Below are 22234 nucleotides of genomic sequence, written 5' to 3'. Positions count from 1 at the left end.
CTGTTGCCTTTGCACCTTTGTTGAATGTCTGTTGTTCATGTAACTAGTACTATTTCAGTACTATCCATTTGATTCATTGATCTATTTATATAACTTATTGCCAGTGCCACACTTTATCATCATAAATTTAGAATAAATCTTAAGATCAGGTATTGTTTTTCCTCTAGCTTCATCCTTTATCAAACTTGTTTTCACTATTCTAAGTCAGGAATTGGCAAACTTTTTTCTCAGAAGGGACAGATAGTTTTAAGCTTACAGCTGCATAGTCTCATATGGTACTTAACTCTGCCACTGTAATGCAAAAACAGCCATAGACAGTATTTAAACTAATAGAGATGGCTATCTTCCAAAAAGACCTTATTTACAAAAGCATGCAGCAGGCTGGAAATACACTGCAGGTCATAGTTTGCTAAACCTTGTTGTATGTCCTTTGCATTTTCACTTGAATTTTGGAATTATCTTATCTTTTTATAAAACTTTAAAAAAATTTGTTGAGATTTTGATTTACTTTTAATTGAACCTACTGATGAATTCAAGAAGAACTGACATTTTAACAATATAGTGAATCCCAACCAAGGAATAAATTATACCTTATCATTTATTTATATCTTCTTTAATTTTTCCCATCAGTGTTTTACAATTTTCATTATACATATCTTGCACATATTTTGTCAGACTTATCCATAAATATTTAATATTTTTCATTGCTATTATTATTGTCTTTTTAATTTCAATTTCTAGTTGTTCTTCACTTCTATATAGAAATACTGTTGATATTATGTTTTGTTCTTACATCTGCAATATTGTGATACTAATTCATTGGTTCTGGCAGTTTTTTGGTACATCATCAAGTTTTCTATGTCATCTTTGAATTAAAAACTATTACTTTTCATTTCATATCTGGTGACATTTTCTTTGTTTTTCTTGTCTCATTACACTAGCTAAAGCCTCCAGCACAACGTTAGATAGAAATGATGAGTGTAGACATCTTTGTCCCATTGTTTCCTTTAGCTGGAAAGTATTCACTCTTTTACCCCTAAGCATGTTGCTGACTGTAGGTTTTTTCTTCTCATCTACCACTAGTTTCCTGGCAGTTTTTATCAGAATAGATATTGAATTTTGTCAAAAATTTTTCTGAATCTATTCAAAGGTCATAGGATTTTTTTTAATCCTGTTAATACAGTTAATTACATTGATAGACTTTTCAAATGCTAGAATGAATCTGCATTCCTCGAACAAGTCCCACGGGTTCATGATCTGTTATCTTTTCTATCATTGGTTTCCATGTCTTAAAATTTTGTTTAGTGTTTTGCATCTATGTTGATAAAAGGTATTGATCTTTAAAGGATCTTTCCCTCTTAGCAATATATTTGTATGGTTTTCTTCTTTGCTGTCAACAATGCTTGTCCTGACAGAATGAAGAACTATTTCTTCCTCTTCAATGTTGTGAGAAAGGTTTAACTAAAAATTCAGCTTCTCTGCTATATATAGGAATTTCCAGGTCATTCAGTTCTTCTTGTGTGAATGTTGATTGATTTTGTCTTTCAGGAAATTTATTTCATTTCACTTGTTGAATATATTGGCATAAATTTTCCTATAATATTTTCTTATTGTTCTTTTATTATTAATAGAATTTACTGAGATGTCACCTCCCTCATTCCTAATTTAGTAACTAGCATCTTCTTTGCTTTTTCTAAGATCTTTCTAAAGAATACAGTAAAGATGCTTCAAAAAAGAGAATACAAAGTTTTAGGAAATTGATGAAAACTTAACACTGCCCCTTAAATATCTCTTAGTTGTGTCTAATTCTTTGTGACCCCATGAACTGTAACCCACTAGATTTCTCTGTCTATGGTATTCTCTATGCAAGAATACTGGAGTAGGTAGCCATTCCCTCCTCCAGGGATCTTCCCGACCCAGGGACAGAACCTGGGTCTCTTACATTGCAGGCAGATTCTTTACTGTCTGAGCCACCAGCACTTAAGAAACACAAAATAAAAGAGGTGAGAAAGAAGAGTTCCTCAATGAGTACTACCTGCCCCCCAGTGTGGATTAGCATCCTCTATCCCCAGCACTTTCCCTCAGTCAGAGCATTTTCATTAATTTCGTTTGAGATGGTTAGTTGTTTGTCTGTTGCCTTTACTTCCATAGCACCAGAGCAGGCCATGGTGTGTGGCATGTGGTAGTTGCTTAAAAATCATTATTTTAATCACTTATAAATGAAGTAGCATAATCATTTATCAGATTCTGAACACTTTTCTGTGACTTACTATGGAGGGAGGCTTATCCTGAGGACAAACAAAGTCCCCTGAAGATTTAAATAAGGCTTAAAGCTCTACATTCAGAAAACGAAGATCATGGCATCCGGTCCCATCACTTCATGGGAAATAGATGGGGAAAGAGAGGAAACAGCGGAAACAGTGGAAACAGTGTCAGACTTTATTTTTTGGGTCTCCAAAATCACTGCAGATGGTGACTGCAGCCATGAAATTAAAAGACACTTACTCCTTGGAAGGAAAGGTATGACCAACCTAGATAGCATATTCAAAAGCAGAGACATTACTTTGCCCACAAAGATCCATCTAGTCAAGGCTATGGTTTTTCCTGTGGTCGTGTATGGATGTGAGAGTTGGACTGTGAAGAAGGCTGAACGCCGAAGAATTGATGCTTTTGAACTGTGGTGTTGGAGAAGACTCTTGAGAGTCCCTTGGACTGCAAGCAGATCCAACCAGTCCATTCTGAAGATCAGCCCTGGGATTGCTTTGGAAGGAATGATGCTAAAGCTGAAACTCCAGTACTGTGGCCACCTCATGCAAAGAGTTGACTCATTGGAAAAGACTCTGATGCTGGGAGGGATTGGGGGCAGGAGGAGAAGGGGACGACAGAGGATGAGATGGCTGGATGGCATCACTGACTCAATGGACGTGAGTCTGAGTGAACTCCAGGAGTTGGTGATGGACAGGGAGGCCTGGCATGCTGCGATTCATGGGGTAGCAAAGAGTTGGACATGACTGAATGACTAAACTGAACTGAACTGAACTGAAGACATACTAAGATTAGCAGTGCAACATGTATACTTAGGGAATGGAAGACTCAGGGTGGGGAGCTAATTAAGGAGACATTGGTTATATAAGGAGTATTTGGAGATAAAAAGTAAAAGAATTTGTCTGACCACTTAGAGTAAAGAATGAGTGAGTGAGTGAAGTCGCTCAGTCATGTCCGACTCTTTGCGACCCCGTGGACTGTAGCCTATCAGGTTCCTCCATCCATGGGATTTTCCAGGCAAGAGTGCTGGAGTGAATTGCCATTTCCTTCTCCAGGGGATCTTCCCGACCCAGGAATCGAACCCTGGTCTCCAGCATTGCAGGTAGATGCTTTATCATCTGAGCCACCAGGAAAGACACAAAGAATGAGGGAAGATTAATATATTAACTGCTGCTGCTACTGCTAAGTCACTTCAGTCGTGTCCGACTCTGTGCAACCCCATAGACGGCAGCCCACCAGGCTCCACCGTCCCTGGGATTCTCCAGGCAAGAACACTAGAGTGGGTTGCCATTTCCTTCTCCAAAGCATGAAAGTGAAAAGTGAAAGTGAAGTCGCTCAGTCGTGCCCGACCCTCAGCGACCCCATGGACTGCAGCCTTCTAGGCTCCTCCATCCATGGGATTTTCCAGGCAAGAGTACTGGAGTGGGGTGCCATTGCCTTCTCTGTAATATATTACAGTTCCCTACTAAAGTTTCATTATCAGTGAAGCACTGATTCAGCCTAGTAGGTGCAATGGATTCACATGATTAAATTTCCCAAAAAGTTAAATGCACCTCAAAAGATGAAATCTTTTGATTTTAACTGTTACATATTTCCTTAAAGCATTTTCAAGTTTTTCATTTTGTTGTCACCAACCCTGGGACAAGATATTATAAGTACATTTATTTTTCTGATAAATAAGTTGAAATGAAGAGGAGTTGAATGACATTTCGAAGCTACATTAAAATTGTCAGCCTCAAGATTTGAACCCAGGTATTTTTATTCTAAATCTGGCTTCTCCCCTGCCCTTGCTAATCACTTCCATGTATACTATGATGCTCTTATTAATGCAGTAATTAACTGTGAGGAAAAACACACAGTCAAAATTTAATAAAAATTCTGAAAAACTCGTGGTGAAGGTAGTAACCTATTTCCCTAGGGCAGCATTTTTTAATGCAGCAAGAAAACATGGTGTTATAAAAAGAAGATGGGCCCTGGCATTGTGAGATGTTCATTTCCCTTTCTTCCCTATAGTAAAAGGTTGATTTTAGAGCAAAAGGTTTAGCTTTTTTGTATCACTTCCCTATCATGCTAGGTAACTGCTTGGTGGTATGCAAGAATTTCCAAACCTTTTAAAAAATCATAAATTACCTTCCAGTCTGGAAGAATTAAATACAAAGACTGAAAACATGAATCAGTTTCTTCCTACTTATATAAATCAGCAGTTTCATTCTTTTTTACTGTAGTTTTCTTACTGAGGTTGCCCCAGCTTGACAAATGAGGCAGAAAAAGAGTTTGAGAAGGAAGGAAAGCAACTCAGCATTCAGTTAGGCTATTTTCTGGATTTATTTCTACTAGAGAATATCCTTTGGTTTTCTTCTAGGACCAAAGACATTAAGTTCTATGCAATGTGTGGTTTTCACTCACAGCAGGTCTCATTTGAGCAAATTCTAATTCTAAACTGATTAAGTACAGCTTGATTTCTGGATGGCATTTGTTTATAAGTTATAATAGTTTCCTTAGTTATTAGGCAGAATCCACATTCGTGCTTACCTTGCATACAAGATATTTTTGTCAGCAGAAGTCATCTCTGACCACACTACCCACAGATCTAGAGTAAAAAGACACCACAAATGGCTGAAAATGTCAACATAAATAACTATCAATAAATATTATGGAATGTAGCGAAGCACTTGGCTTGCATCTTGCTAACCTATCAGAGCTAACTGTTTGGCTATTACTGCCACAAGGGATGTTCCCAGTTTAGCTACATGCAGTATTTATCAAGTACCCATCACCATGGTATCTAAACACTTGGGCAATCAAATTAGGCTAGTCCAATTACTTGTGTACAAGTAGAGGAGGTACATTCCTTATATCCCACTCCACTGGAACCAATTTGATTGTGTTTTTAAAAGCAAGAAAAGCCTTCTGTGAGAATAGCTTTCTAGGTCTCTTGTTCCAAGATTAAAAGACTGTCTGAGTAAAGAAATGACTGTTTCCTAGTCCTGAAGGTGATAATGTTCGGAAGCAAGCAACTCTCCAGTGATAGAAAACACCACAGACCAGAGATCTTGAATGAGAACATTCTACTCCCTTTTCTTTTGAACTTCACTCTGGGGGCAGGTAACTGAAAAGTGCTATCTAAAAGCAGTTCACCTGAAGGTGAATTATTTCTAAGGACCTCCTTGGTGAAAACGCTGTGTTCTCTCCTGGCCTCACAAGGCAGAGTCCTTCTCTCTAGAAGAATTAACTAGGTCAGACATGAACTTAACCTTGATAACGAAGGCCTCCCCTCAGATTTTATTGCTGACAGGTACAGAGAAATTAGGATATAATTTCTGGTGTGTGTGTGTGTGTGTGTTGGCATGTTTTTAGTAAGTCACATATACAGTGGCATCTGTCTGAATTCTGAACCCAATTCCCAGTCTTTCCCTCTGTGTGTGGCGTTGGGGACATATTATCTATTAGTATAATCACTAAGAAACATTTTTATAGATTAAAGCTAATCAAAGATTTTAGAAAGCTATGTCTGTTCACTGAGGCAAGGTGGGAATATCATGTTCATACAGAAAAGTCATGGTTTGCCAGTACAGACCTCAGGATAAAGAGCAATTATCCTTTTGTACTGTCAAGACTTATCTCTGAAATTTATCAATAACTCAGGATGATATCCATCTAATTTATCTGATATTTTATTTTATTACATTTTCATAACTAAGTAACAAGTCAACATGGCCTGTAATGTTTCAAAGTATAATTGAAAATTTCCCAGTAGTAACATTTACCTTGAAAATAGGTAGAATATTATTTTACTGTTTGGCGATTCCCTCTATATTATGCATATTATTCTTACATATTGCTCAGTTCAGTTTTTAAACATACTTATGTTCACTTGTCACCTCTTAACATTATAGTCTCTACATGTGTCTTATTGATTTGTTCTTACTATCATGGCTTTGGATATAATTATGAGTTTTTTTTTAAGTTGATATTCTTTCTGTGCCTCAACCCTCCCACCTCCATCCTGTTCTTGGAGTTTGCACTTCTCTTTTATATCCATTCTGGGTGGTGAAATGTTTCTGCTCTCCCAATATACATTTTAAAAATTGTGTCAGTTCATGGAACTTATTCTGTGCAGCTACTGAAGTTCTTTAGCTAACTATTCATTTTCTTTCTCATCAGAATCATTTGCAATTATATTTTCAGAATTTCACTTTTTAGTGTTCTATTCCTCTTGAGCCATCTTCCTATAAAATTCTCACCAAGGGTTCTTACACAGATTTTTCTCTGGCCCTTAAAATGATAGTTGCAATGATTGAACATCTCCTTCATGATAGGAATTTTATATGCATTATCTCATTTTCTCTCTACCAACACCGTATAAGATAGATTCATTATCTTCATTGTGCCAGTATGAAGATTGGAGTTCAGAGAAGACAAGCATAGGCTGCAATAGACAGAGCAGGATCAAAGTTCAGGTCTGTTTGGCTTAAAAACCTATACATCTATCCATTACATTTTGGCATACACATCTGAGGAGCCAGAATTAAACCTTTGTATGTTATTTATTCCTGTAAATGAATGAGTAATATAACCATCCCTATATCAGTGTCAAATTCCAAATATCAAATATGTCAGTTGGATTATGTTTGACTACAGTTGACAGAAAGACAGCTCAAAAGGATTTAAGCAATCAGGAGATGTGTTAGTTCATGTAATGAGAAAGGGTTACAGGAGACTGGGGGGATTATAGGATTTATTGATACAGTGATTCAAAGATGGGTGTGGAGGACCCAGGCCCATTCTATCACTGCTCTGCCATCCACAGGGCTGGCTTCATTCTCATGCTCATTGCCCTCATTGTATAAGGTGACCCCGAATAGCAACACAACTTTGTCCTTCCTCTGTAACATATGGTGGGACGTAGAAGAGCCCATTTCCCAGAAATCTGAAGCAAACATCTCTTTTCACCTAATTACTTTGAACTGCATCACATGCTTATTTCTTAAAATAGCAAGGAAAAGCAGGTTGACTTGGATTAGGCAAGGCTGAATCCTGGATCAGGGCCTGGGGTCTGCTAAGAGCAGCATGGAAGTTCCATTTAGAAGGAGAGGAGAAAGTGATTGCAGTATAGGCAGTCTTTGGCATCTCCTCTCCAACTCATTGACTGTAGAACACTCACATGCTCCTTTCTACTCCAACCTTTACCTCTGAAACCTTCACAGCTATTTGAAGCCACTCACTCTCCTCTAAAGTCTCATCCAACTACTGTAGCTAGTTCCAAGAACCAAGGTTTGTGCTCAGTTTTCCTTACCAGGTATAATGAGACTTCTCTAACTAAACGACAGCTATCTACCACCAAAGCACTTTCTATTCAAAAGTAGAGGAAAAGGGCGTAACTAAAACTAAGATTTCTATTTGTAAAAGTGAACAATGGAGAGCATAAGGTAGTGCTTTGTCCATAAAACAGATGATATTCTGCTGAGCAGGAATTCTGTGAGTTCTGTGCCCTGGCTGTGGAGTGATTTTCTACATCAGCTAGTCTGATGGCTCCTAATCCTACTTTCTGGGAAATTCTCTTATTCACTGTCTCCCATGGTCAGAGTAGAGAAAGAGAGAGTGAAGGATAGTCTTTAGTAGCATCCATGTCCTCAAGGGCCCAGGGAGATTTTAAGGAGTTGTCTACCCTTTCAGGGACAATCTGTTTTAAAAATTGAGAATACTTTGGGTTTATTGGTTTTTCATTTCTAATCATTATATCAGCTTTCAATCATTTTAGAAATCTTTTGTGGAAACTTCAGCCTTGTAGCAATAAGCTTCTGTGTTATGCCATTTTCTCTCCCACTCTGTTTATTGATGCTTCTGGGGCTTCTCAGGTGGCTCAGTGGTAAAAAAATCCATCTACCAATGCAGGAGACACAGGTTCAATCCCTGCACTGGGAAGATCCCTTGAAAAGGGAAATGGCAACTCCAGTGTTCTTGCCTGGGAAATCCCATGGCCAGAGGAACATGGTGGGCTACAGTGCATGGTGTCACAAAGAGTCAGACAAGACTTAGCAGCTGAACAGCAGCAGCAGCAGCAGGATCTTCATCTTAGAACTTTCTTCAAGATAAATTGAAGCAATAGGTGGATATTCTTCTCATGGAGGGATGCTGGAAAAAGCTAACATAGACCAATATCCTGAGTTTTTAACTCAGGATTTAATTTTTTCTAACAGTATATTGTGGATAGACACATGGTCTGTGTTCCAAACTATAGCAGACTTGAGTCTAATAAGATGTTCTATTGCTATATGACAAGAATCATTACAAACTTCATAGCCTGGAATGATGGGGTCCTTGAAGCCCTAACTAACTCCTGCAGTCAAACTTTCCTCTGTGTAAAATTTGTTAAATCATACTTGTTTCTATGTTTTCAAAAATGACATCTGAGTATATTTCTCCTTCTTCCTCCATATTTAGTATAATTCTTCAACTCCTGAATGTCTTTTCCACTCTGTAATCCCAGAAGTTCTAGGAGAGCCAATGGGAACATAAGTTGCATTTATATGTTGTAATCCAAGTCTATGCCCCGACCAGTAACGCTTAAGAAGCTTAAGTTGAACAGTTCTATGAAGACCTACAAGACCTTCTAGAACTAACACCCCAAAAAGATGTCCTTTTCATCATAGAGGACTGGAATGCAAACGTAGGAAGTCAAGAAACACCTGGAGTAACAGGCAAATTTGGCCTTGGAGTACAGAATGAAGCAGGGCAAAAGCTAATAGAGTTCTCCCAAGAACACACTGGTCTTAGCAAACACCCTCTTCCAACAACTCAAGAGAAGACTCTATACATGGACATCACCAAAGGTAAATACCAAAATAAGATTGATATATTCTTTGCAGCCAAAGATGGAGAAGCTCTATACAGTCAGCAAAAACAAGACCAGGAGCTGACTGTGGCTCAGATCATGAACTCCTTATTGCCAAATTCATACTGAAATAGAAGAAAGTGGAGAAAAACCACTAGACCACTAAGAGATAACCTAAATCAAATCCCTTATAATTATACAGTGGAAGTGATAAATAGATATAAGGGACTAGATCTGATAGACAGAGTGCCTGATGAACTATGGACGGAGGTTCATGACATTGTACAGGAGACAGGAATCAAGACCATCCCCAAGAAAAATAAATGCAAAAAAGCAAAATGGCTGTCTGAGGAGGCCTTACAAATAGCTGTGAAAAGAAGGGAAGTGAAAAGCAAAGAAGAAAAGGAAAGATACACCCATTTGAATGCAGAGTTCCAAAGAATAGCAAGGAGAGATAAGAAAGCCTTCCTCAGCAATCAATGCAAAGAAATAGAGGAAAACAATAGAATGGGAAAGATTAGAGATCTCTTTAAGAAAATTAGAGATAGCAAGAGAACATTTCATGCAAAGATGGGCTCAATAAAGGACAGAAATGTTATGGACCTAACAAAAGCAAAAGATATTAAGAAGAGGTGGCAAGGATACACAGAAGAACTATACAATGAAGATCTTCACAACTCAGATAATCACGATGGTGTGATCACTCACCTAGAGCCAAACATCCCCAAATGCAAAGTGAAGTAGGCCATAAGAAGCATCACTACGAACAAAGCTAGTGGAGGTGATGGAATTCCAGTTGAGCTCTTCAAATCCTGGAAGATGATGCTGTAGAAGTGCTGCACTCAATATGCCAGCAAATTTGGAAAACTCAGCAGTGGCCACAGGACTGGAAAAGGTCAGTTTTCATTCCAATCCCAAAGAAAGGCAATGCCAAACAATGCTCAAACTACCACACAATTGCACTCATCTCACACACCAGTAAAGTAATGCTCAAAATTCTCCAAGCCAGGCTTCAGCAATATGTGAATTGTGAACTTCCAGATGTTCAAGCTGGATATGGAAAAGGCAAAAGAACCAGAGATCAAATTGCCAACATCTGCTGGATCATCGAAAAAGCAAAAGAGTTCCAGAAAAACATCTATTTCTGCTTATTGACTATGCCAAAGCCTTTGACTGTGTGGATCACAATAAACTGTGGAAAATTCTAAAAGAGATGGGAATACCAGACCACCTGACCTGCCTCCTGAGAAACCTGTATGCAGGTCAGGAAGCAACAGTTAGAACTGGACATGGAACAACAGACTGGTTCCAAATGGGAAAAGGCATATGTCAAGGGTGTATATTGTATATACAATATATATATATATACAATATATATATATTGTATATACAATATACAATATATATATTGTATATCACCCTGCTTATTTAACTTATATGCAGAGTACATCATGAGAAATGCTGGGCTGGAAGAAGCACAAGCTGGAATCAAGATTGCTGGGAGAAATATCAATAAAATATCAATAACCTCAGATATGCAGATGACACCACCCTTATGGCAGAAAGTGAAGAAGAACTAAAGAGCCTCTTGATGAAAGTGAAAGAGGAGAGTGAAAAGTTGGCTTAAAGCTCAACATTCAGAAAACTAAGATCATGGCATCCGATCCCATCACTTCATGGCAAATAGATGGGGAAACAGTGGCTGACTTTATTTTTCTGGGCTCCAAAATCACTGCAGATGGTGATTTCAGCCATGAAATTAGAAGACGCTTACTCCTTGAAAGGAAAGTTATGACCAACCTAGACAGCATATTTATAACCAGAGACGTTACTTTGTCAACAAAGGTCCGTCTAGTCAAGCTATGGTTTTTCCAGTAGTCATGTATGGATGTGAGAGTTGGACTATAAAGAAAGCTGAGCACAGAAGAATTGATACTTTTGAACTGTGGTGTTGGAGAAGACTCTTGAGAGTCCCTTGGACTGCAAGGAGATCCAACCAGTCCATCCTAAAGGAGATCAGTCCTGGGTGTTCTTTGGAAGGACTGATGTTGAAACTGAAACTCCAATACTTTGGCCACCTGATGCGAAGAACTGATTCATTTGAAAAGACCCTGATGCTGGGAGAGATTGAGGGCAGGAGGAGAAGGGGATGACAGAGGATGAGATGGTTGATGGCATCACCAACTCTATGGACATGGGTTTGGGTGGACTCTGGAAGTTGGTGATGGACAGGGAGGCCTGGCATGCTGCGGTTCATGGGGTCACAAAGAGTTGGACATGACTGAGCAACTGAACTGAACTGAATACTAGTTTCAGCCAGATTTTAAAGTTCTATATTTCTGAGCAACATTTCTGGAACCAGAAAAGAGATCTGTGCCCTAAGAGGTTAAAGCAGGAATGGTGGTTTATCATAGCCAAGGACTGAAGAGTGAAAAAAGAAAGAACTTAATTTTTTGTTTAAAAAACACATAAGAACAAGAATCAATCCTAAGATACACAGTTTATACATTTTTAATGGAAGATATCAAGAAGTTAATTACAGATAGGCCTGCATAAATATCAGTGAACTTTACATGTGATGCATCTCCATAAGGGTTATTTTCATTTAGCTCAGTTGGTAAAGAATCTGCCTGCAGTGCAGGAGACCTGGGTTCGATCCCTGGGTTGGGAAGATCCCCTGGAGAAGGAAATGGCAACCCACTCCAGTATTCTTCCCTGGAGAATCCCATGGACAGAGGAGCCTGGCAGGCTACAGTCCATGGGGTCACAAGAGTCGGACACGACTTAGTGACTAAACCACCACCACCATGTTAAATTACAAATGTAGTTTTGTCACAGAAATAAACAGATTGGACCTATCATATATGTTTCCTTCTGAGAAATCTCCTAGCCCCTGACTTTTAACCTAGGAGTACTAGCAACAAAGTGAGTTTGTGATGGCCAGCAAATAACACACAGATATGTCCTCATTTTATCTCATCACTATTGTATTCATTTTCTCTTGATGACTCATTATCTTACAGTTCTATAGCTTAGAAGCCTGGCATGGATCTTAACTGGGTTAAAATTAAGGTGTTGGCAGGACTGTGTTTTTTTCTGAAGACTCTAGGGAAGAATTCATTTTCTTGCCTTTTCCAGCTTCTAAAACCACCCACATTCCCCAGCTCATGGACCCCTTCTTCCATCTTCAGAACCAGCAACAAATGGAAACACTATCCTGTATCTCTCAGAACATTCCTCTATACTCATATCTCCCTCTGGCCACTACCAGCAAAGCTCTCTTTTATGGAACCATATGATTAGATTGGGGTCCACCAAATAATCCAGGATAATATCCGCACCTCAAGGTCCTTCATTTAATAATATCTGCAAAGTCCCTTCTACCATGAAGATAACATGCTCCAGGTTCCAGAGACTAGGACCTGGGCATCTTTAGGGGTCTGTTATTCTGCCTACCACACAAGTTGAGTAGTATATAACATTGCTTAAATGATAAATAGTTAAAATCCTACATCGTCCTCACCAAAATAATGAAACAACAAATGTTTAATGAATGTCAGCTATGATCAGAGAAGTAGGAAAAGATAAGCAGGAACACAAGGCTGACAAAAGAAAAGACCCCATAAGTATATTTTTAAAAACCCATACTTTTAGAAAGTATATGTTCTTATTATGAAAATAAAATTATCAATGATAACTACCTTGCAAATAAGTGCTAAACAGAAGTGAGTTGATTTAATCTTCAAGAAAATTCCATCTATAATTTAGTATAAATCATGATGTGTATGTGCTCTGTCATGTCTGACTCTGAGACATTATGGGCTATAGCCCATTGAGCGCCCCATCCATAAAATTCTCCCAACAAGATCTTCCCAACCCAGGGATTGAACCCTGTGTTTTCTTGCATTGGCAGGTAGCTTCTCTTACTACTGAGCCACCTGGCAAGCCCAATAAATTGTGATAGAGATTCAGAAAAGAAAAATATATTAAAGAGAAACAGGTAAAAATGCTTTGAGGTGTATTTTGTAGGTTTAGTATGAGTATTAATAGTAGTCTGGAGAATAGTTAACACTGTTGTTAAACCTGTATACAGTCTAAGTTTCAAATCCCACAGGATGGAAAATACTGTGAAGATATTCATCTAAATCTTAACAGTATGCTGATGTAACACTCCCATTGCCTCCTAAAGCCTTCTTCACTGTCTCGATTCTATTTTCTTTTTATTTTCAATCATGGTATTGTTTTTAGCATACAGAGCAAAATTTGGCAACAGCTTTGAGTTCTGAATGACTAATGAATTGTTCGTCTGTGTGAAGGATCTCCCTGGTGCAAGCTCTGTGTGAGTCTCTATTCCTCCCTATTCAGAGATGACATGGTTGATTGTGGCGATATCACCCATGTATGCAGACCCAGCTGAAAAGACAAATGAGAGACCAGCATTCCTTTCTAAAACCCCATGCCCTTAAACTATGTCCTTTGTCTACTGGCGCAATTTGCTGTTTGACAAGCCTGTACTCTGACTCTTCCTTTTTTGTGCAGCCTACATGACCATCTCCTTCTGAATAAGTCACCCTGTTCCTTTTGCTGCAGTTGATCTGCCAGTTATTTTTTCTTAGAGAAGCCCAGAGTTCTGATATACTTGTAGTTCAAGTCACCTTTCTTCCAATCCTTTGATGAGAAATTCCAACTTTCTATTTGAAGTTGAATACATAGACAATCCTGTAAAGTCAAATATACAGTTCACAGACAGCTGTAGAATCATTCAAGTTCACAACACATAACTTGACACAATAGCACTTCCCAAAAAGAAAAAATATGAGAATGATTTAATTCACATAGATATAAATTTGTTTGCAAATATATTCTTCTCTCCACTATGAAAGAATCAGAATTTTAATTGTTTTCAGATATTGGAATGGCTAGCTATGTGGAAAGCTTACATTCTGTTGGGCCTCAGATCCCTGAGTTTAGACCTTAAAATTTTAGTATAACTAACATCGAATATTTATTAAGAGCCAAGTACTAATCTAAGCACATTAAATGTGTCAATTTCAGCTTTTATAGCAATCCTAGGAGATATATATTATTATTGTCTCTATTTTGCAGAAAATAAAAATTGAGGTATAGAAAAATTATCTTAGTTTATTCAGCTGTTAAGCAGAGAGACTGGCGTTCAAACCTAGGTATTATAATCCCAAAGCCATTTTTTAGCTGCCACCAAACTATAAGTCCTCTCTTATGTCTCATCTTGGAGAATGAAAAAATGAAAGTGTTAGCTGCTCAGTTGTGTTTGACTCTTTGCAACCCCGTGGACTTTAGCCCGCCAGGCTCCTCTGTCCAGGGATTCTCCAGGCAAGAATACTGGAATGAGTAGCCCTTCCCTTCTCCAAGGTATCTTCCTGACTCAGGGATTGAACCTCAGTCTCCTGCATTGCAGGCAGATTGTTTACTGTATGAGCCACCAGAGAAGCCCCAACCTACCACAAGATTGAGCCCAGTGAGAAAAGCCAAGATTTAGAACAAATGCCTAGAATAGGCCTAGAACACTGCAGGTTGAATAAATGAATGAACAAACAAATTTGCCATGTCATGGATCAAACATTTGAAGGATAAACACAAATGTAGGTACCATATAGAAACCAAAAAAGATAATGATAACAACAGCTGTGATTTGTTGAGCATTAGCTATATACCCAAACTGTGCTAAAGGTTTTCTTTAAGCTATGTAACTTAAATACCATGATCAGGCAGCTATCACTCTCTCCATTTTTTAAATAAGGAAACTAAGACCCAGAAATTTATGTGGCTTGTCCAAAATCAGACCACTAGTAACTTATAGAACAAGATTTAAATCTAAGTCTCTGGTTCCAGGATCCAAAGACTTAATCTCTTGTATACTAACATACTTTAGTCAGGTAGGACTTAGTCTCTATCAGCAGACATATATCATATGAATCTATAAAGGTGAATCTAAGGTTATATTTTATAATCCAGACAAAGAACTATCTTAGCAAACTCTGAAGGTCTGAGAATACAGGACAACTTCCAGACCTGAGAGCTGAAAATGGAGATTTGCTTCTAGGTATGCGAGCATGGTGCTCTGAGTGTCTATACTTGAATAGAAGTGTTTCTACATAAGAAAGATAGGGAGAGGATCACAAGACTCCCATTACAAGACTTCCAATACTAGAGGGACCCAAGGTATACCTGATCTCATCACCACCAAAAAGATTCAAGCAAAAGGGGACCAGTGTTTCACACTGAAGTTAACTTTAGGCTGAGACAAGCTGCAGAGGTGACATGGTTTTCAGGTCCCCCACAGAGGGCATGTAGACTAGTTTCTTAAGTGCCCATCACTGCTGAAGGTCAGACAGACCTTGGATGCCAGGGAGGAACTGAGCTCACTGGTTGCAGTTCAGTGTTCCAAGGATGGACAAGAGACTTGATACTGCAGGAGTCAGGCTCCACCTGAAAACGCTCTTGTATGTGTATGTGTTAGTTGCTCAGTTGTGTCCGACTCTTTGTGACTCGATGAACTGTAGCCCAGCAGCTCCTCTGTCCATGGAATTCTCCAGGCAAGAATACTGGAGTGGGTTGCCATTCTCTTCTCCAGGGGATCTTTCTGACCCAGGGATCAAACCCACACCTCCTGCATTGCAGGCAGATTCTTTACCATCTAAGTCTTTGCTCCTGCTCAAAGTTCTTAGAATACACCCCTTCTCTTCCCTTAACCACATTCCAGATTTCTTTTTTAATTTATAACATCTACTTTTTTCTGTCTCCTATGCAAAAACCTTAACTTTTTCTGTATTTCTAGTGCTATTGTATTACTTCTTGGCGTCAGCACATTTTCTGTGTCATGCATATCATCCTTCTTATTAGAGTATGATAGGAAGGATTTGAAGATCATGAGACTGATGCCTCAGACTCAGTTTGCTTTCTCTTTGTCATATTACCTACCAGACCAAATGCTGTGCAAAAGACACATAAAATCAAGGGTACACATGTGATCACTTCTGCCTGCCTCTGCCAATGCCATGCATTGGCAAATCCCAAATTTCATGCTTTCAACAGCCTGCACACATTGAGGGATCCAATGGGTCACTGGAGATCAGAACCCTCTTTAATTGTTTTATGTATTTTAAGTTGCTTTGCACGTTGCAGGTTTCTAAAAATGAGTACTTTCTCTCTATCAGCTGGTAAACCAACCTGACTGCCTAAACAGAATGAGTTAACTGGTTAAAACATCCCAGGCCAAAGGAAACCATTGACAGATTACTGGAAAAGAATTCTTGGGAATACGCATTAGTTCTTCTAGCTTTAACCACACTACCTCCATTCTACAATTATATTTTCTTCAAGAACAATGGGCTAATGGCATGCCTACTGAGAAAACGATGTGTCAGAAAGCTAAAAAAACATAGTGTATGTTATTGGTTGAACAATAATGGAAAATTACTATGAAAAATATTCATGCAATATAATATGTTAAGAATCAGCTTTAGATTTTGTTTTGAATCATTTTGGCTCAGTGTAAACTGATACTCTGAGATAAAAAATCAAAGTAGAGCACAAAAATGCATATACACGATGGACAAAACTCAAAAATTGGCTCATTGTTCAAACATGAGGAACTATCGCTATTAATGCCTATAAAGAGCCCAAAGATGAGACAAATCGACTATATGCACATGTTGTTGTTGTTGCTAAGTCACTTCAGTCGTGTCTGACTCTGTGCGACCCCATAGACGGCAGCCCACCAGGCTCCCCCGTCCCTGGGATTCTCCAGGCAAGAACACTGGAGTGGGTTGCCATTCCCTTCTCCAATGCATGAAAGAGAAAAGTGAAAGTGAAGTCACTCAGTCATGTCCGACTCTTCACAACCCCATGGACTGCAGCCCACCAGGCTCCTCCGTCCGTGGGATTTTCCAGGCAAGAGTACTGGAGTGGGGTGACATCGCCTTCTCCGATGCACATGTTAGAAGACTCAAATGATTTTTAAGTTAATTAATGGACCTCACCACAGATATTACATGATAGATATACTATTTGTTGTTCAGTTGCTAAGTCGTGTCTGATTCTTTGTGACCCCATGGACTGCAGCACACTGGGCTTTCCTATCCTTCACCATCTCCCAGAGTTTGCTAAAACTCACGTCCATTGAGTCGGTGATGCCATCCAACCATCTCATTCTCTGTCGTCCCCTCTCCTCCTGCCCTTAATCTTTCCCAGCATCAGGGTTTTTCCAGTGAGCCAGCTCTTTGCATCAGGTGGCCAAAGAATTGGCGCTTCACCTTCAGCATCAGTCCTTCCATTAAATATTCAGGATTGATTTGCTTTAGGATTGACTAGTTTTATCTCCTTGCTCCCCAAGGAACTCTCAAGAATCTTTTCCAGTACCACAATTAGAAAGCATCAAGTTCTTCAGCACTCAACCTTCCTTAGAATCCAATTCTCATATCCATACATGACTACTGGAAAAACCATAGCTCTCATTATTTAGACCTTTGTCAGCAAAGTGATGTCTCTGCTTTTTAATACACTGTCTAGATTTAGTATTGATTGATTTCAAAATTTCCAATTTGTGCAATTCCATTAAATTGGTTCAATTTAATAAAAAAGGTAAAGAACCTCAACTCAGCCCTGCTGATTCATGTACAAACCATGAAGAAATTGCTGGGCCAAGAATGCAGAATAATATTTTATAACATTGAATCTTTACTCTCTGTAGTAGCCTTTAATGGTGCAGTGTGAGAATTAATTAAGCTAAATGAATATCTACATTATTTGCTTTGCAACTGAACTGAACTGAAAGTAGAAATATCCAAAGGCAATGGTAAAACATATATTTAAGCTTAGTTTAAACTCTTAATTTGAATAAATAAGCAGATAAAAAAGTTAAGGAGATGACACTTTTGCATTCTTATTCTTTTGACAGTTATTGAAAAGTTGAATTTTAAAAATACATATATCGGAGAGGCAATTTGCATCTCTCCATATTGGAATAACTGCTAATAGACTTTCTTTCCAATTTGAAATAACTGTACAATTCAACAAAATAGAAGATGCATTAAGATATTGAAAAAATAAAATGAAAGGAATCACATGAAATGGGCTTGGTGATTGCTAAGTGGATGCAAAGTGGGATCCACTTTGATTATTGGGATACACTTTGATCTTGCAGCATAGGAAAATGAAAAACTTTTCATTTGAGTATGGTAGTGTTGTTGAGTTAAAGAGGTAGAGGCTGGAGTTCAGGACTGTTAAATTGGCTAGAATTCATGGAGGATGACATAAGAAAAGAAAAAGCTTTGCAAACAGGACTTCCAGAAATCTGCATGGCAGTCTCTATACTGTGTACCTGAGAACTGTGTTATACATGCAAAAGGCTTCCATGAGGCCAAGAAGAAATATTCTGTTTCAGGATTGAGAGTGGAAGAAAGATGTCTTACAGTACTGAGGTCTCACAGAACTGAGAGACATTGGAGCTTCAGTTTAGTTAAAGTAGAAAAATCTCTCTGAGCAATTTTTTAGGTAAGACCTTAGGAAGGCTGTAGCTATCTAATAAGACATATAGTTGAGTTCAAAAGTGAAATAGACCAACCTTAACAGAAAAATAGCCAAGTCTTACAAGACCGAAAAGTATCTGACCGAAGCTTAACTATCCTTCATTAAAAACTTCTCCTCCTTAAGGAAAAGCAACCTAACACAGATTCCATACAATGTATCATAGCCAAAGATACAGTGAAGGTTGCTGGAGATGTGACAAAGTAGAAGATATGACCCACAATCAAGAAAAAAGCAGGCAACAGAAATAGACTTGAAGATGATCACAATAATGAAGTCAGCAAAAAAAAAAAAAAAAAAATTGAAGCAGGTATTGTAAATGTCTAAAGACTTAAAAGAAAAGATGGTCCAATTGAGCAAACAGAAGGGGAGCCTCAGCATAGAAATGTAGACAGAGAGAAGGGGAGGAAGGAAAGAAGAGGAAGAATTATTTAACCTAATAAATATTTTAGAACTGAAAAGTAAAATACTGAAAGTAAACAAATTTACTTTATAATAAATGGGCCTAACAATAGACAGGTATTTATATTATAAAGGGTTGGTGAACTGGAAGACAGATGAACAGATATTATCCAGCAAGAAGAACAGAGAAAGAAAAAAAGTTTTTTAAAAACAGAACAGAACTTCACTGACTCGCAGAACAAAATCAATGTAACATACTATAATTTGACATAGAGTGGGAGAGTAGAAAAAGAGTAAGCACAAAAGAATGAAAACTATATAGATATATGAAAACATAGTCAAAATTTCCCAAATTTTATGAAAAACTTCAACTTATAAATTTAACAAGCTCAGAAAACCTTAAGCAAAAAAGAGAAGATGAAATACAATACAAAGCAAAAATAAAAACACTAAACTATATATTTTAACTTAAAACCAAAGATGGAAATAAAAATCTTAAAAGTTTGTGGAGAATAAAACACAATTCATGCAAATATATAGAAACTATAAATTATGACTGAATTTGCATTAAAAACAAAGAAAAAGCATTGTTAAAGTGCTGGTAAAAAGTCAACCCAGTGTCTTGGCACTTTTATTCAAAATTGTACTAGATTTTCTATCCAGTGCATCCTAAGGTAATCTATAAAAACAGTACTGGAAATAATAAGCAAATTTATAAGCACCATAGGATCAAAATCAATTTTTTAAAAAAAGCAATTGTATATCTGTATATTATCGGGCTTCCCAGGTGGTGCAGTGGTAAATCCACTGCAGAACAGGAGATGCAAGAGATGTGGGTTTAATCCCAGGTTAGGAAGATCCCACTCCATTATTCTTGCCTGGAGAATCCCCATGAACAGAGGAGCCTGGTAGGCTACAGTCCATGGGGTCGCAATGAGTCGAACAAGACTGAGTAGACGTGCACACACATACACACACACATTAGCAGCAAACAACCAAAAATGGAAATTTCAAAAGTTTAAATTAAAACTTCCATTAAAAATGGCTTTGAATACTTAGCAATAAATTTATCAAGTCATATAATACTAATACATCAAAGGCTATAAAACATTGCTGAAAATTTACAAGACCTATGTGAATAGAAGAATATACCATGTTCATGGTTTAGAAGATTCAATTTTAGTAAGATGTCAGCTCTACTTAGATTCATCCATAGAGTCAACACAACCAAATTTTCAACAAGCATTTCTGTAGACATGAGATGCTGATTCTAAAATGAATAAGAGAATGAAAGCAGCTTGGAACAGTTGAAACAATCATAAAAAGAAACAAAATATTAATGGGCAAAGAAAAGTCCTTTCAACAAATAGCACTGGAGCAATTAAATAAGAAAATGGAAAAAAGAGAAGAAAAACATTGGTCCCCATCTCACAATATACAAAAGATATATATTGTGAGATGTATATTGCATACAATATACAAAAGATAATTTGAGTTAGACCATAGACTTAGAAGTAACATTTAAGTCTACATGCCTTCTAGAAGAAAATATTATAGGACACATTTAAGACCTGGGAAGTAGGCAAAGATTTTTTTGACAAGTCATAGAAAGCAATAACCTTAAAAGGAAACTTATTATTATTGGATTTTACAAAAATCATCATTTAGAAAACAAAATGGCAAGACATAGATTGGGAAAAAATGTTTATAATACATGCATACATGCATGCTAAGTTGCTTCAATCTTGTCTGACTCTTTGCAACTCTATGGGCTATAGCCCACCAGGCTCCTGTGTCCATGAGATTCTCCAGGCAAGAATACTGGAGTGGGTTGCTATTTCGTCCTCTAGGAAATCGTCCCGACTCAGGGATTGAACCAGAGTCTCCTATGTCTCCTGCATTGGCAGGCTGGTCCTTTACCACTAGCACATACATCTGACAAAAATACCTGTATATATGTCTGTATATATATATGTATATATATAAAACAAAATCAATAAGAAGACAACAGGCAATCCTATTTTTAAAAAATGAACAGAAGACTTGAACAAACTTTCAGACAAACAGTGGTCAAAGAAGACATGAAAAGTTTCTTGGCATTAATAGTCATCAGGGAAGTGCAGATTAAAACTACAGATTACAACCTTACACCCATGAGAAGGGCTAAAATTAAAAAGACTAATAACAAATGTTGGTGAAAATAGTGAGCAACTAGAACTCTTGTATATTGCTGGCGAGAGTGTAAAATGGTACAACCATTTTGGAAAAATGTTCAGTTCAGTCACTCAGTTGTGTCCAACTCTTTGTGACCCCATGAATCGCAGCACGCCAGGCCTCCCTGTCCATCACCAACTCCCGGAGTTCACTCAGACACACGTCCATCGAGTCAGTGATGCCATCCAGCCATCTCATCCTCTGTCGTCCCCTTCTCCTCCTGCCCCCAATCCCTCCCAGCATTAGAGTCTTTTCCAATGACTCAACTCTTTGCATGAGGTGGCCAAAGTACTGGAGTTTCAGCTTTAGCATCATTCCTTCCAAAGAAATCCCAGGGATGATCTCCTTCAGAATGGACTAGTTGGATCTGCTTGCAGTCCAAGGGACTCTCAAGAGTCTTCTCCAACACCACAGTTCAAAAGCATCAATTCTTCGGCACTCAGCCTTCTTCACAGTCCAACTCTCACATCCATACATGACCACTGGAAAAACCATAGTCTTGACTAGACGGACCTTTGTTGGCAAAGTAATGTCTCTGCTTTTCAATATGCTATCTAGGTTGGTCATAACTTTTCTTCCAAGGAGCAAGTGTCTTTTAATTTCATGGCTGCAGTCACCATCTGCAGTGATTTTGTTAGGCAGTTCTTAAAAATCAAACATACTCCTACCTATGATCCAAAAATTGTACTCCTAGTTATATACCAAAGAACAGTAAAAACATTTGTCAACCAAAAGTCTTGTACAAGAATTCACAAACTCTGTTCATCATAGCCAAAACCATAAAAGTGACTCATTTGTTCATCTAAAGGAGAATTTATCAACAAATCACATAATAGAATACTATTAAGCATTAAGGGCTTCCCTGGTAGCTCAGATGGTAAAGAATCTGCCTGCAATGCAGGAGTCCTGGGTTCAATTCCTGGGTCGAGAAGATACCCTGGAGAGGCAAAA

The 22234-nt window shown here is 38.1% G+C and overlaps 1 protein-coding gene and 1 long non-coding RNA gene across 5 annotated transcripts in view; one reads left to right on the top strand and one right to left on the bottom strand.

Moving 5' to 3' along the window:
• Positions 1 to 22234, bottom strand: part of LOC102415958 — a 141530-nt gene that overhangs the window by 7230 nt on the left and 112066 nt on the right. Inside the window, exon 1 of one of the 2 annotated variants that reach the window (XR_006548266.1) lies at positions 4798 to 4857. The exons of the other annotated variant lie outside the window; for it this stretch is intronic. This is a non-coding gene — a long non-coding RNA (uncharacterized LOC102415958). Of the gene's footprint in view, positions 1 to 4797; positions 4858 to 22234 lie in introns of those variants that run through there. 2 annotated transcript variants of the gene reach the window in all.
• Positions 1 to 22234, top strand: part of ARHGAP15 (Rho GTPase activating protein 15) — a 698570-nt gene that overhangs the window by 585953 nt on the left and 90383 nt on the right. The window lies entirely within an intron of this gene.

The sequence above is a fragment of the Bubalus bubalis genome, chromosome 2 (genome assembly GCF_019923935.1).
Source record: "Bubalus bubalis isolate 160015118507 breed Murrah chromosome 2, NDDB_SH_1, whole genome shotgun sequence".
NCBI classification, from domain to species: domain Eukaryota; kingdom Metazoa; phylum Chordata; class Mammalia; order Artiodactyla; family Bovidae; genus Bubalus; species Bubalus bubalis.
Note: the sequence above shows the minus strand (reverse complement) of the source record. Positions and strands in the feature narration are given on the sequence as shown.